We start from the raw sequence: 14,969 nt of genomic DNA on the forward strand, positions 1-14,969 counted from the left end.
TCAAACGTTGCAGTAAATTTTCGCAAAACAATTTAGCAAATTGCGAACACTAAGGATTTCGCTGTAAATATTGTGTGTGAGAAGGCGTGGCCGATAATGTCACGCTGTTTTTTTTTTTTTTTTGTCTAACTTAGGCATCAGTATCGAGCCTTAGCTCCATATAAAAGAGTTCGAATGGCAAATGTATCCGAAAGGGTTTAGTAGAGGTCGACTTACCTCACAAAGCCTCCCGTCGTGGCAATCGAAGTTCTTTCTCCCGATAAAATGAAGCCATATCGCTCGCCGTTTGAGGTTTTACTTTCCACGAGGAACAGAAAAAAGCTTGACACCCTTGGCAATGCTATGGATGCTGTTCGAGCAGCCAATAGCGCAACAAGTTGGCATCTGGCTGCAGCCGATGGCGTCTTTGCAAATTGTAAAAACTAGCGTAGATTGGGCGACTTGGATGCACATTAAACCTTGTTGCACGTACTATCGGCTCCGAATGAAACGCCAGCAGGGGTGCGCGTGGTACAATTCGCACCCTTATGATTAGAGATAGATACGCTCTTGCGGTTTGCCGCTCGTGAACCCGATTCATGCTTTCGATCGCGCAGTGCTGCCTCATCGGGTGTGCGTGCATGTCAATGGTGATGACAGGACGGCGCCCATTATACAGTTCCTAATGCTTGGGGAACGCGCTCCGCTGTTCGTGTTTCATTTGTCACCGATAATACAGCTTGGTAAACAGTAGGAAAAATCGGCGAATATATCCACGAAGATGTTAAGAGAGCTCTTTCCCACCATTCTTTTTGCCCCTTTGTCGTGTTATTTCTATTCTTTACCCCTCTGTAACAAGACTGAATATTTTACGGTGAAAGCTTTGGATTCCTAATCAAACGCGAAAATTCACCGTCGGCGTCCCTAGTCGGCAGCGGCAACACGAGTGATGCAAAAAACCATCACACGATGACGTCACCTTATGCCGTTTTCATGACATCAGAGACCGCCAGTATTTGCGACGTCATAACGTCACGTCACATGATGACGTCATCACATGACATCGTGGGTTTGCATTGCCTCCGTGATCGATCACTGATCACGGAGGCAATGCAAAACCAGGCGATGTGTAAAAAGCTTGCAATGCCTTTGATCCTGGAGGCAGTGCAAACCACGTTACGTCCAAAAAGTATTCTGAATGAGGCGGGAAACATCGACTGAACATCGATGAACGAAAAGATGAATTTCTCCTTCGTGTCATCCTAAGCCAATGCACTGCAAAAACTGTCCCTCAAAAGCACAAACAAAACAGCCGTAAACCTAGCAGATTCCTGTCATTATATATCGAAATACGAAAAAAAGGGACGTGGATACCACGGACATATTGCTTTCTTTTAAGGTACGGAGAGTGTTACGTTAGCCAGGGACACACTCTCCGAATTTAGACCTTTTTCATAAGGTCCCTATATTTATAAAGGTAGCGACAACTACACGCGCGCCCTCTCGAGGGGTCCAAGGAGCAGCGATAGCAGACGACGCGCCGCTCGCTTCCGTGCATATTGCGGGCGCCTGAAACCGAACTCGGTGCTCGCTTGAACCGCTAAATTATTAATATTTGTGGCTTAAGATGCTCATCAGTTATCAAACTACAAGGACAATAACTTTAACGAGCACCGGAGCACGTTGAATATTGAAATAAAACGCGTGCGTTTCCGAAGCAGATTCCGAGCGGGTTCCCCACAACAGCAGTAATGCAGGGCATTTATTTTTTTTTTCTTTGCATATTTTGACATTCAGCGCAACTTGAAGAACAGGTGGTGTTTGGGTGAGTTAAAAGTGCTTGTTTTCTAGCTCGAATAAAATAGGCAGGTAGTCAGCGTACTGCTATATTCGGAAACTTCATCGGGCACCTAGCGCTCTTGTATTGCGTAGCGCAAAATACGCGCTATTATTGGTTTGACTGTGTTTGTCAGTGTTCGGAAGTCTTCCCGCGGTTACACGGTATTTTTAACTAAGCTTATTTTGTTTATACTCTAAGAGGTTCACTTAGGAGATGAGGGGATATTCCTCATGCATTCCTCTCTTAGGAGAAGTGCTGATATTCCTCAAATTCAGTTGCACTGCATTTGAGGAATATCAGCAACTTGAGTACCTTTCAAGATCTAGGAAGTATAGCATGTCCACTAGTGCCTCGCCCATTTTAATGTTTAACTGTTTTTAACAACGTGCATTTATCCAAAGCCGTCCCCCTTTTACTATCCCCGCTGCCTCCGTGTCCCGCAGATATAAAGGTGCGTTGCAATGTTACCCAATGCCATTTCAAATAAATTTGGGGTATGTATACACGTACAGGCCCTAAAACTAGACTACAACGAGAAACGCTGTGTTAGGTGGCTTTTTGTGGAGATGCAAGTGAACAAAAGAGTACTTATTGAAAAACTGGGTTTTATTGCATGAATTCATAACAAATCTTTTCTTTGGTAGATTTTTTGTGAGCACTGATCCCCCTCATTCGCTTGCAGGGTGGCTTCCGTTCCTTCTGCCTTGGCAAATCCGCAAAGATGTTCGGTGCGGCAATATGGTTTCAGTCTTTTCCTCCCAGCGTCTTGCAATATTATTTATTCGAACATGTCAAAAGCATTCTGGTCCTCTAGGGAAAACATCACGCGGAATGCTTCCACGCAGAAGTCTTAATCGATCTCGCACACAGCAGTGCGGCAAAACACGGCAAGGTGTGGCAAAAAACTAATCCCAAATGCTCATTTCCCTGTGAGCTTGTAGTGTTCAAGCCACCTCGGTGAGAAAAACAAAGGCAGCTTTATTGGATTCCGAGCAATTTAATGTTAGAAATACGGGGCGTGACTCTCTATTCACTACTACGCACAAATCTACGGCATAGGGAATGCCGAAGCAATAATAGCGTTGCTGAGCTAATGCTCATGCATATGCACGAACAAAAGCACGCCGGCCAGGCGAAAGGCTGCTTGAAGTTATAACCATTACAAAATCACTTACTTCGCATATCCGGGTGTTTTCTGTGGGCCTTACTGATTTTCTTGGGCCTTACTTCAGCATATATTTTTGTCACCGCGAGGAACGAAAAAAAAAAAGAAAAGCTTTTTTCTGTCCTCCGCGCGGGGAGGCAACTGAAGGCATAGAGACCCGACATACTAGCACGTCACGCTCCAAACATTAAATTCAAACGCGGAATTCCTGCGTCCACTCACTATAGGTACATAAACGCTTCTAGTTTGCAACAACAATGCGACAGAGGCGCGTGAAGTACTCTCTACTTGCTAAAATCGCCCAACTACACGTTTGAAAACACTGCAGTGATCCGTACCTATCGCCAGCACAGCGCTGCCGCCGCTGGACCCTTTGGGCGGGGCGCGAAGGCGAAAAGGTCACGTGTCGCCAACCGACCTATCGCAGGGTGCGGCGGCTGGATCAAGACCTTTCGCTACTTTTGAAAAATAGAGGGACTTTACTTTTTCAAGCACACGAGCGCCACCAACGGGCGCGCAAGCGCTCATGGGAAATGTGCGTACGCCGCAGCAGCCGCCGCGATGGGCGCGCGGGCCTCGCGCTGTAGCTTTCGCTTGCGCCGTGCCAGGACTTCTTTGACACAGTGAATTTGGCAAGGTGCAACATGTTACTGCGCAATTCAATCACGAACATCAGTGTTTAGCTGCAACGGGCTCTCGACGATTTCCATCTGTCCCACTTTTGGACCAGTTGAGCGGCTCAGAAGCGTCACCTCTGATTATTATTTTTTGCGCCAGTGCGCCTTACGGCATAAATGAAAAAAAAAACAATGCAACTCGGTTGCCTATGAAGTGCAGGAGTGATCTATGATTCGCGGATGCATTTGGAATAAACGTCCATCGACACTGTCGGCGAGTACAGTGTGAGGTTCTGATATTTAAAGAGTTATAGAAAGTGTAGTCGGCATTTGGGGAAATGAGATACATGCATTGCGTCGCTCGCACCATATATATAACGAACGATTAGTGCCTACTAACCTTCGTTGGTGCTATAACTACAGGTTAGAATAATACTTAGAGCGAAAAAGTAAAGGAGCAGTACAAGGAAGGAAATGCGCAAACCAGCGCTCACACGCAACTGAAAGTTTATTGCACGCCTGAAAAAAAAGTCATTGAGTAAATCGTTTGGTGTTCTTAGTCAGCGGACTGCTTATACTCTTGTGGACAGGAGACGAGCGCCTGTCCTGTCCAAAAAATCACAGCATATCCACGGAGTGAATGATGATGAGTGGGCGAAGCTGCGGAGGTTCATCGGTAAACCGTGAATCTTCCGTGAATTCTGCCCAGTACATCATCACCGACGTGAGATCGGGCGCGTTTATACTAAAGGTTCGATGAGTTATGACGACTTGCAGCTCACTTTAATTTTACATGTATGCTGTGAATTTTCATTGTTTAGAAAACCATTGCTTTAGAAAACATCTGGCGTCTTTCGTTAAGCAGCTGGCGTCTTTTCGTTTTGCTTTAGAAACATCTGGCGTTCTTTCGTTTTGCTTTTACAAAACATCTGGCGTCTTTCGTTGGTTTATTTCATCAATTAACGGCGTTTTGAACAAAATTTTTATTGTTTAATCACGCACAGGAGAAATCTCACCAGGCACTACCTTGGAGGTAAACAATGGCTGCTAATGGGAATGAGAGACAGAAGAAGTCGGCTTTTAGCTAACACTTATACTTCTACTTCTACTAACGTTTCCTACTGGAACATGCCAATGGCTGCTAATGGGGAATGAGAGACAGAAGAATTCGGCTTTTAGTTAACGCGCACGCTGCGAATTTTTTATTGTTCAACAACGCACAGGAAAAATCTCCCACCGGCACCACCTTGGAGGTCAAAGCGTAAGACTGGTTACGCACTACGACTACTACGACTAGGACTACGAGGGACGAACGGGTGCCGCCTTAAGGAGCTTCGCCCCTAAAACGTATACATACAAAAATGGGAGTGCGTCGCGCGTGTCATAAAGAGGCACGAAAAGTCAAACAACCAAGGCGCGTGCTTACAGTCGATTAATAAAGTTGAATTACTTGTCTTGTAACGACTGAGAAGGTTGACTGACACAAAGTGTGGCGTTATTTGTGACATGATATGCCTCCGAAATTTCTCGCGTTGTCTGATTAGGTTGATGGTACAAAATTACTGTGCTTTCGAAGATGGGATTACATTTTCATGACTGACATAGCGATGCGAGATGAGACGATTCCATTAAGTGAATTTCGATGCTCGCTGAGGCGCGTATTAATACATCGATCAGTCTGGCCGATGTACATGCGGCCACAAGGAAGAAAAATTTGCGGTTAACTCCTGCACAATTTACAAAACAATTGGCATGCCCCTGACCGCATTTTTCTTCACCCCCACATCACTTTCCTACGTTCTTCAGGCCATGCGACTTCTTATACATATGTGGAATAACTGTAATATTTCTAGTTTCTTCATTATTTACGGATGGATGACGTCCGTGTTAATCTTTCTTTGCCATGCGAACAGATTTTCGCAAACCGATACAACGATACGCAGGATATCCCGCCTCTTTGATCACTTTGCAGCTGGAAACTACTGCTCATCTTATGTGCGCAAGTTTTTTCCCAATGCCGTGCGTAATCATGACAATTCTTCGTTTAACAATATTCGAATGCGCCGACGCGAAATTAAACAACGATTTCGCTGAACGTGGTCTATACTGCCTGCAAACATGCTCCGCAGTGAAACTTAAAAGCATGTATCAAGAAACTGCAAATTATCAGAGCAAGGCGTGACTTGTCAATTAAAATCAAATAATCATCTGTATAGCTGAACACTGTAATACCTCTCTACAGTTTGGTTAAACCCAATCACGAGTCGCTATGGCATTAAATGCCATAGCGGCTTGTGAACAAGTAATCATTGAATAACATACCAATTCGTTGTTCAAGCTCACATTGCTCACGATAGCACGTTTTGACTGCATGTATCGTCACCTGATAACTCGCATGCCGCTTAACTGCTACATCCGGTATACATCCGCTCGGTAATACCTACACTGGCTTCATCGCTCCTTTCGCATTTCACGCGAAGAGATACATGCAGGTGCGTTCAGACATGTGTAGTATTTAGGATTTCATAATAGTCAACCAGCGGCGACGCGTTTTTTTCGTTTGGTGCTCCCACGGCGCCAACGAGCAGCGAGCAACGGAACAGTCGGCGGGCTCGCCGTACACACTTTTCCCATAGTGCTTCGCGCGCCCGCGGGGGTTCTGGGATAGCTTGAAAAAGGTTTGATGAAAAGCCTAGGGAGCGTTGAACTACGAGTGCTCTCCATGGTTTATCTTTACTATTTTTATTGCGATAGCAGTTATATGGACACTAGATGGGTTTTCGCCGTCGCCGTTATGTTCCTTATAAAGTCCAAATCGATAACGTGCCCCCGCGCATCGTATCTTCACCCGCGGGTAAAAGCGTCCGAGCGGGGGTGACGAACGCCGCTGAAGCAGAGATGAAATAAGCCGACCCATCTGCCATATAAGCTGGAACCGTGAATTCATGTTTATTCGGCGATTACTTGTAATGTATGTAATGATAAGAATGTGACGTAGCAACCTGCCAGAGATATAGCTTTCCGCTTGAGCACTTAGTGTCATGAACACTCCTGCCCCTACTGAAAAAACCTATATGGTTTCATACAGGATCCGTATGGTTTTATACAGGACTTACAGGACTAAATATAGGAATTGTATAGGACCGTATGGGGGTATATAGGATCCAAATGGGACCTAAACAGGACCCATATGGCGGTATATAGGACGCAAGTAGGACCTACAGAGGACCCATATGGCGGTATATAGGACTCAAATAGGACCTCCAGAGGACCCATATGGCGGTTATAGGATACAGATAGGGCCGGCCAGGACCTATATGGCGGCATATAGGATCAACACAGGAGTTGTTTTCTTTCATCCGCTCTCATTCAAACCTGTCACAATCTCATCCTGATCAATAGTTCGCCTTTTTATCTCTATAAGTGGCAGGACAGCACCTAATTCTCAATGTTATCTTTCAAATTCCCTTTCATCTCACTCTAGCTCTCGAACCAGCTGGCTTTTTTTTTTATCTTGACAAGTGGCAGTGCAGCACATTATCATCTGCTTTCATCTACACCTCGTACAACATCTTTTTGCACGCGCACCCCTTACAAAAATGCACTTTGCGTGTCAATTGACCCCGAACCGAGGCCTTTTTGACTCAATAGCTGGTCAATTAAACGGCAGCTTCTAATGAGTGCCCTCAATAAACATTGAATTGACATTAGGTTTGAAATATTCAGTTGACTCTCACTCATTTTATTTTTAATTGACATACATTAAGAAAGTTTTAATTGACCCACGGTCACTACACATTTAATTGACCTAGTATTGAGCGCTCTCAATGAGGGATGTTGACACCTACATTAGCTTCTGGGGTAGAATTCACAAAACTTATTGTGTGTGTGCGTGCGTGCGTGTGTGTGCGCGCGCGCGCGCGCGCGCGCGCGCGTGTGTGTGTGTGTGTGTGTGTGTGTGTGTGTGTGTGTGTGTGTGTGTGTGTGTGTGTGTGTGTGTGTGTGTGTGTGTGTGTGTGTGTGTGTGTGTGTGTGTGTGTGTGTGTGTGTGTGCGTCATATGGCCAGCACCACTATTGGCTGCAGTTTTCTCTTACGCATATTTTTCCATTTTTTATAAGACACGTTCGTTAATAAGGGTCCTGAATTAGGCATAAACCAAACTTGAGGATACAGTTACAGCACTAAGTGGAGCAGCATTGCATTACATAAAACTGCATGCAAGCATATGCTTTCAGGCACTGACTGTGCGGCGCACGTGTTTCTGAACTGTGTAGACGGATCGTGTCGCGGTCAAGTGCGACACGTGCATTTGCTTCAATGATTCGCTAAAATGCTGCCTTCCAAAATTAGCAAAAGTACACTTGATTCAATGTTTATCGGAATGTGTATTCAATGCTTTGACAGGCAGTGTCTTTATTATTATTATTTTATTACTATTTATTCATGAGAAGTACGATAAAAATGGGGATAAAACACGTCGTGGTAGCCGGCTTACGCGAAAAGAATGCGGATTCGACGAACGCGTCTTTCAACGGTCGTGCATTTTTAAGCTGCTCTCCCGACCGTGGGGGGAAAAGGCGCGCCCTATTGTTCCGAAACTCGCCTGTCTGGTAAGTCGCGGGCGGTAGTCTTTGCACGTGGCGAGACCATGAGGGGGGAAGAGAAGAATTCTGAGAACGCATGTCGCAAACTTTCGCTGCACAGGTGCAAGGAGGCCCGTCTACTGTTGCGATCAAGAAAATAACGCGAGAAAAGATCAATTTGTATTTTATAGGGTGCTAATATTTCGCCATGAAAACTTGATAGTTCACAAATAAGCTTCGCAGAATTTATTGGCAGTTACACCAGTGTAAATTTCTGACGGTCACTTTAGTTCTTGTTGTGTATCCCTCCGCGCCGCACTTCCTTCTTCAGAATTGCTCACCAGCGTCACGAGTGCGGACGTGTTCGTAACTTGCGATCTCTCTTGCTCTGATTTCGTGGACATCGAGTACCGCGATGTGCACAGGCTATCAGCGAAAGAGTGAAGAACATACTTCACTCATGTGCTGCAATTGTGGCCGTACATGGAAGTTTGTTTCGGCGGAACGGTTGTTCACCAGACCTAGCATCGCAACTTTCCTGCGGAAAAATGGACACCACAGCCTACATGCAAGACTCCATCGCAGCTTCCCTTCTGCAAAGCTGCCGAGACAGATACCGTCACCATGATGTGCCATCAACATTTTCTGTATTTGCTGGATATCCAAATCACGCGCCTCTGTTGATTATCTTTGAAGGTAAGTTTATCATTTTCACTGCCTTCGTACGTTCTACTCGAAAGTCATGAAAACTGAAAAAAAGTATTGTGCGTTGGATGTTGTATCAGTATGAAACTACGTAACTATTGTGGTTTACATCATTAAACCGTCCTCTTCTAACCCTATGACACGCTATGTACACAATAGTGTACACCACCTGTTTTTGCTAACTGTGTCAACTAGGGGCTAAGAAGGAGTATTTCATGCAAGTGAGTATTTCATGCTTCATTAATTTCGCTTAATGTAATGACATTCATTTTTATTATACATGTGGTCTTATGAGTGCTTAAAATTCCTTCACATTCCTGCTCATTATTCCACAGATGCCTTCAACAAGTATGTGGCCGAGAAGCCCAACGAAGTGCCGGGAGCTGAACGTTTGAAAAAGATGAACCGTTTTATTGCGGAAATGCTTAAAGATTTAAATAAATAATCAGTTACCAAATATTCTTGCCTGATCGTTTTTCTTTAAGTATATATGTAAGTGCAACAGTGAATTCTTACATTCTTATAATTAGACTGCTGCGAGATATCATTACAGCTTGAATTGCTGTATATATTTGCTTTTATTATACGCTTCATAAACTGGCATGTCCTTATCAATATGTTCCTTTGCTGCACGTCATTTGTGACCCAAATCGCTGATTCGGCCCATATTACCCATATCACCTGTAACACCCATATAATCCACCTACCTGTATCACCTATACTACCTGTATCACCTATACGACCTATATCACCTATACGACCTATATCACCTATACGACCTATATCACCTATAAACCTGTATCCCCTATACGACCTGTATCCAATAACATCATATGTATGGGTCCTGTATATATAGGAATTTTCAGTAGGGGCGCTTGCCAACCGCGTTTAGCCAGTATGGCCCTTAAAGGTGTAATGAAGCACCCATTGGGCTTGTTGAAAAAAAATGTTGCATTGGCTTAGCTCGGCTATGCCAAGATAACGTAGCGTTAGCAATGGTTCAGCTGATTGTTCTTTGCTTTCCTGATTGTCTAGGATTAGCTTGGTTCTCATGCTTACTGCTGCTCCAATGACACACACATGGTATACATATTATATATGTGGCACATGTATATTTATTTTTCTAGGCAATTACCTCGGGATCCGATGAGTTAAGCTTCTAGAACCGCTCTTCTGCGCCGTTGAGCAGCATTTGCGCTCTCCTTCTCCATGGCTAAATCACACTGGCAAACGCCAGTCAGAGGCGCTATCAAGCGGCTACAGCGCAGTGTCAGACGGCGACTGCACTCCTCTGGAAGGGCCCGCTCACGCTAGCGGCAAGCCTGCCGCAACGGCGCGGTCCCCCAGAACGTCCGCCGTCGCCGCAAGCGCGAGAGCTGTCCCACTTGCACGGCAAGCTTCGCCGGCGAGCCTCCGAAAAACATGGCCGCACTGCCAAAAGCGGTTGTCGTCCACCTCGAATCTATCAAGTGGCCGCCGTGCGCTCTGTAGCGTGTAAGCTCCGAACTAATGCTTGCATTTGACTTAGATTCATGTCCTTAAGCTTCGACAGCAAAGTATTCGTACCGATTCGGCCCCGTTTTTGAGAGCCGTACTGAAATAATAGATGCTGTAGGCTTAGCGAGTCGAGATGGGCGCTTCCGAATGCTCGGAGGACATAGATTAGGCGTTTGTTAATTTTTTCTAATCCTCCATAGTTGACGCCACTTGACCTGGCGCCAGCTTGGGGACACTTTATTTGGTTTTACGCGACGCTTTTTTTGATGTCGGACAGATTAAAGCGCTCTAATGACTGCTGGAATCATGCCTGGCAACGACACTGACGGCATCCGCACTTCTAGCGTGAAAAACGCGGAGCAGAAAGCAAGCAGCTCGAAGCGTCCCGCGCCAGACGCACACGACGCGGAAAGCCGAAAGCAGACGACGCGGCGCGCCGTAGCCATGGCAACCGCTCCTCCGTCGCTTATTGGCCACGGCGCTCTCCGGCAGCCTGAGAATGGCGCGAAAATGGGTCTCGGACCTATTCATCGAACGGCAAAGAACGGCTGACGTGCGCGAACGAAATCGCTTGCGCACGGCAGCCTGAGAACGGCAAACGGCAAGCTGCCGTGCCGCTAGCGTGAGCGGGCCCGAAAGCGCAGAACGGCGGCAGCGAGCCGCGCGCGGCACCGGCGGAGTGCGCGGGAGGTGCCGGCTCCGATGCGCCAGCTGTGTGACATCACTGATCCTCGCGCATGCGCAGCACAGCTAGGGCTGTAGCACGGCTCTTGAGGAGCCCCGCGAAACTGGCTCGGCTAGGCCAGTGTAGCTAACGCTACAAAACACATCCTGCGGAAAGCTGACACGGCTATGAACTGCTCAGCCAAATATTGCATTCGTGCGCGCCGCGTAAAGGCTACACGCGGAGCGCGAAGTTGCTGTTTTCCCAGGCGCCCTCTTTTCAAACAGAGGCCGGTTCTCACTCTCGTCGGTGGGCGGGGCGTCTGCCTGTTTACGTCACGGATCTGCTTCGCCGCGTCGCAAGACATATATCATCCTTATTGGCCAATAGCCGACATAAATCAAGAGCGGTGTTTGGATCAAATGCACTTGTTCCCGTTGACACTGTGTACAATAGCTGTTGTAGTTAAATAAACAGCCTGAAATATAGAAAAACTTTGTTGTGAGTTTTCAAAGAGATGACTCACTTCCGGTAGAGGCCAACTGTCGTCTGCTGAACTCAGCGCGCCTGCACACATTCGAGCGTAACCTAAATTTGGCCACACTGCCTTTTCGGTATCGCAGCCTCTTGTGCCTCGCTTGTTTCGATTAATTTTGAATGTCATAACTGGCCTCAAATCTGACAAAACTTGTGTGTGGCGTTGAGTTCTGACGCCACGGATCTCGTGCTGACTTGATCAGTGCGTGCGCAGATCGAGTTGCAAGGAAGTTCTTAACCCCTTGAGGGTTTTTGCCGTACATGTACGGCAGAAGCTTCCTGGTACCAAAGGGTTTTCGTCGTACATGTAGGCATAGCGTTTATTTTTAAAACGCCCGCCTTTTTCGATCATTTCTCTCGCTTGGCCTGTGCTTCCACACTTCGGGAATACGTGGAATTTTTTTTCATGCGCCAATGTCTCTGCGTTGTATTTTTATTTTGCTTCCCAAAACGGCGCGCCGGCTATCGCTTGCCCATCCGAGCGCGTTCGCGGTGCAGCTGGTTTAAATGCGCGCCTTTTTCGATCATTTCTCTTGCTCTGCATGTGCTGCCACGCTTCGGGAATACGTGGAATTTTTTTCATGCGCCGATGTCTCTCCGTTGTTGCTTTTTTTTATACTTCGCAAAACGGCGCGCCGGCTATCGCTTGCGCAACCGATCGAGCGCACCCGCGGAGTGGTTGGTTTCGAACGCGCGCCTTCTTCGATCATTTCTCTTGCTTGGAATGTGCTGCCACGCTTCGGGAATACGTGGAATTTTTTTTTTAATGCGCCGATGTCTCGCCGTCTTTCTTTTTGTTAGGGGCGAAGCTCCTTATAGCGGCACCCGTTCGTCCCTCGTAGCGTAGTATGTAACCAGTCTTACGCTTTGACCTGCAAGGTGGTGCCGGTGGGAGATTTTTCCTGTGCGTTGTTGAACAATAAAAAATTCGCAGCGTTAGCTAAAAGCCGACTTCTTCTGTCTCTCATTCCCATTAGCAGCCATTCTTTACCTCCAAGGTAGTGCCTGGTGAGATTTCTCCTGTGCGTGATTAAACAATAAAAATTTTGTTCAAAACGCCGTTGATTGATGAAATAAACCAACAAAAGACGCCAGATGTTTTGTAAAAGCAAAACGAAAGAACGCCAGATGTTTCTAAAGCAAAACGAAAAGACGCCAGCTGCTTAACGAAAGACGCCAGATGTTTTCTAAGCAATGGTTTTCTAAACAATGAAAATTCACAGCGTACATGCAAAATTAAAGTGCGCTGCAAGTCGTCATAACTCATCGAACCTTTAGTATAAACGCGCCCGATCTCACGTCGGTGATGATGTACTGGGCAGAATTCACGGAAGATTCACGGTTTACCGATGAACCTCCGCAGCTTCGCCCACTCATCATCATTCACTCCGTGGATATGCTGTGATTTTTTTTTGCTTTACAAAGCGGCGCGGCGGCGTTGAGTTGCGCATCGGAACGCGCGCACGCGGTGCGGCTGGTTTCGATATCGTCCTTCGAGTGGTTTTCGCTTCTTGCGCCCGCAAAGCTGATGGCTGTTTGGTTTCTACATAGAGTGGGTTTCTAATCTCTCAAAGGGTGACCACTTGTTACTCTCTCGTTTACTGCACCCGGGGGCGCGATTACATCTGTTTCCGTGCGGCGCTAAATTACACAAACTACGCCGCCGTGATTGCGTTTCCTGTTTTGGGGTCTCGGAAAAGCTAACTACGTCTTGTTGGCGATAAGGCGAAGGATTACTGCAGATTTTTCACTCGTTTTGCTTTCCGGACGGGCGCACAACCATAGAGTTTTCTTGCGTGCGCTCACTGACGCAGTTCGCTTACGCTATGGAAGCGCGCGCCGGTTGCTCTGCTGCCGGTGAGTCGAGCAGCGATTCTTCCGATGCGGACTATTCCCCAAGTGCCGAATCAGAATCTGATTAATTGGATTTCAGTTTGTCAGTCGGAGGATTTTTTGACGAGTTTGATCGTTTGATCGCTCCGTGATCGTCATCGGAGACTCCGATGACGATCACGGAGCGTCATCTGAAAAGCGTGTACGGCGAGCCAGGCTTCAATGACTATCACACGCTGAAAAGTTTTGTGTTAGAGCACGAACATTTTTAACCGGAAAAGAACTCTGGTGCGCTTATTTTTGTATGTCTGTGAGCTACGGTTAATGCAATGCATAATTTTTATTTATAAAAAACTGTTAAGCTTTTTTTTCAGGATTTTGCTTGATTTTACTACAAATAAACCATCTGTATGTAACAACAAAAATGATTTTTTTGTCACTTTACGGTCACGAAAAAAATTTTAGACAATTTTTTTTCTTAAATAAAATCGTCTGAAGAATTTATTTCATCAATAAAAAAATTACACATTTTTGGACTGGATTTCGCGAAAAAATTCGACCCTCAAAGGGTTAATTAACAGACCGGAGAGCAGCCCCTCGTGAATCATGAGGGTTGGATTATAGCTGAGGGTTTTAACACTATTATTCTTTTGACAGAGAATGCACACGATCATTTAACTTTTGGATAATACACTTCACATCAAAGATATCCCGAAGATGGATTCAGCGGTAAGGTTGAAATAATAAAACCTGAATTCCACTGTCAACTCACTGAGAGTACTTTTGCTTTCTGTCATCTTCAAAGAACCATCGGCCTGTGTTTAAGCTTACGTAAGGCCACTACATAATTTGTGGGGCGTCATGCAGGCCGAAGTGAACACCTTCGGCTCCGAATTCTTCTGTTCGTCGTGTTGTGCCGTTATAAAAATGGTAAACGTGTGCCCTCTTGAGTGCTTCCCCATATATCGACAATGCATCGCTCACCCGAAATTCGTGGATACTAGCGTGACAGAGGTATCTTCAGTTGGCCGAACGTATGTGCATTCCATGGGCGTATGCTGTGGGGCAGTTTTAGTAATTTCTGCCGCGAGCTGCACGCGTCCAGTGGCAGCAGCGTGTTCTGAACTGTTCTACGACCGCCTGTGTTCGCATTGTAGGGGTTTGGGCCAGCCGCCGCGCAGAACCCCTCAGAGACGAGGACGAGAAACTCAGAAACACGTCTTTATCATTCCAAGACTCGGCCGCGACTCGCTGTCAATGGCCAAGCGCGAGCCGCGAGCGTGTCCGTGTCCATCGTTCTCTTCTACCGTCGGCGCGCTCGCTACTCCCGCTCCCATAGCATATAAAAGTTACACACGCAGACGCCGCAGTTACAACGCGCCAACAAGGTGCATTTAAAGCGCACCTACTGTCGCGAGCTGCAAGCAAGGGCAACAGCGCCTTCTGAGCAGCTGAACGATAATCTATTTCCGCATTTAGCACTTATTTGCAATTCGCGCTTTAGCGTGGCATACAAACTGATATTTTGTATTTAGTTGCTTTCATAC

The sequence above is a fragment of the Rhipicephalus sanguineus genome, chromosome 6, assembly GCF_013339695.2.
Source record: "Rhipicephalus sanguineus isolate Rsan-2018 chromosome 6, BIME_Rsan_1.4, whole genome shotgun sequence".
Lineage (NCBI taxonomy): Eukaryota > Metazoa > Arthropoda > Arachnida > Ixodida > Ixodidae > Rhipicephalus > Rhipicephalus sanguineus.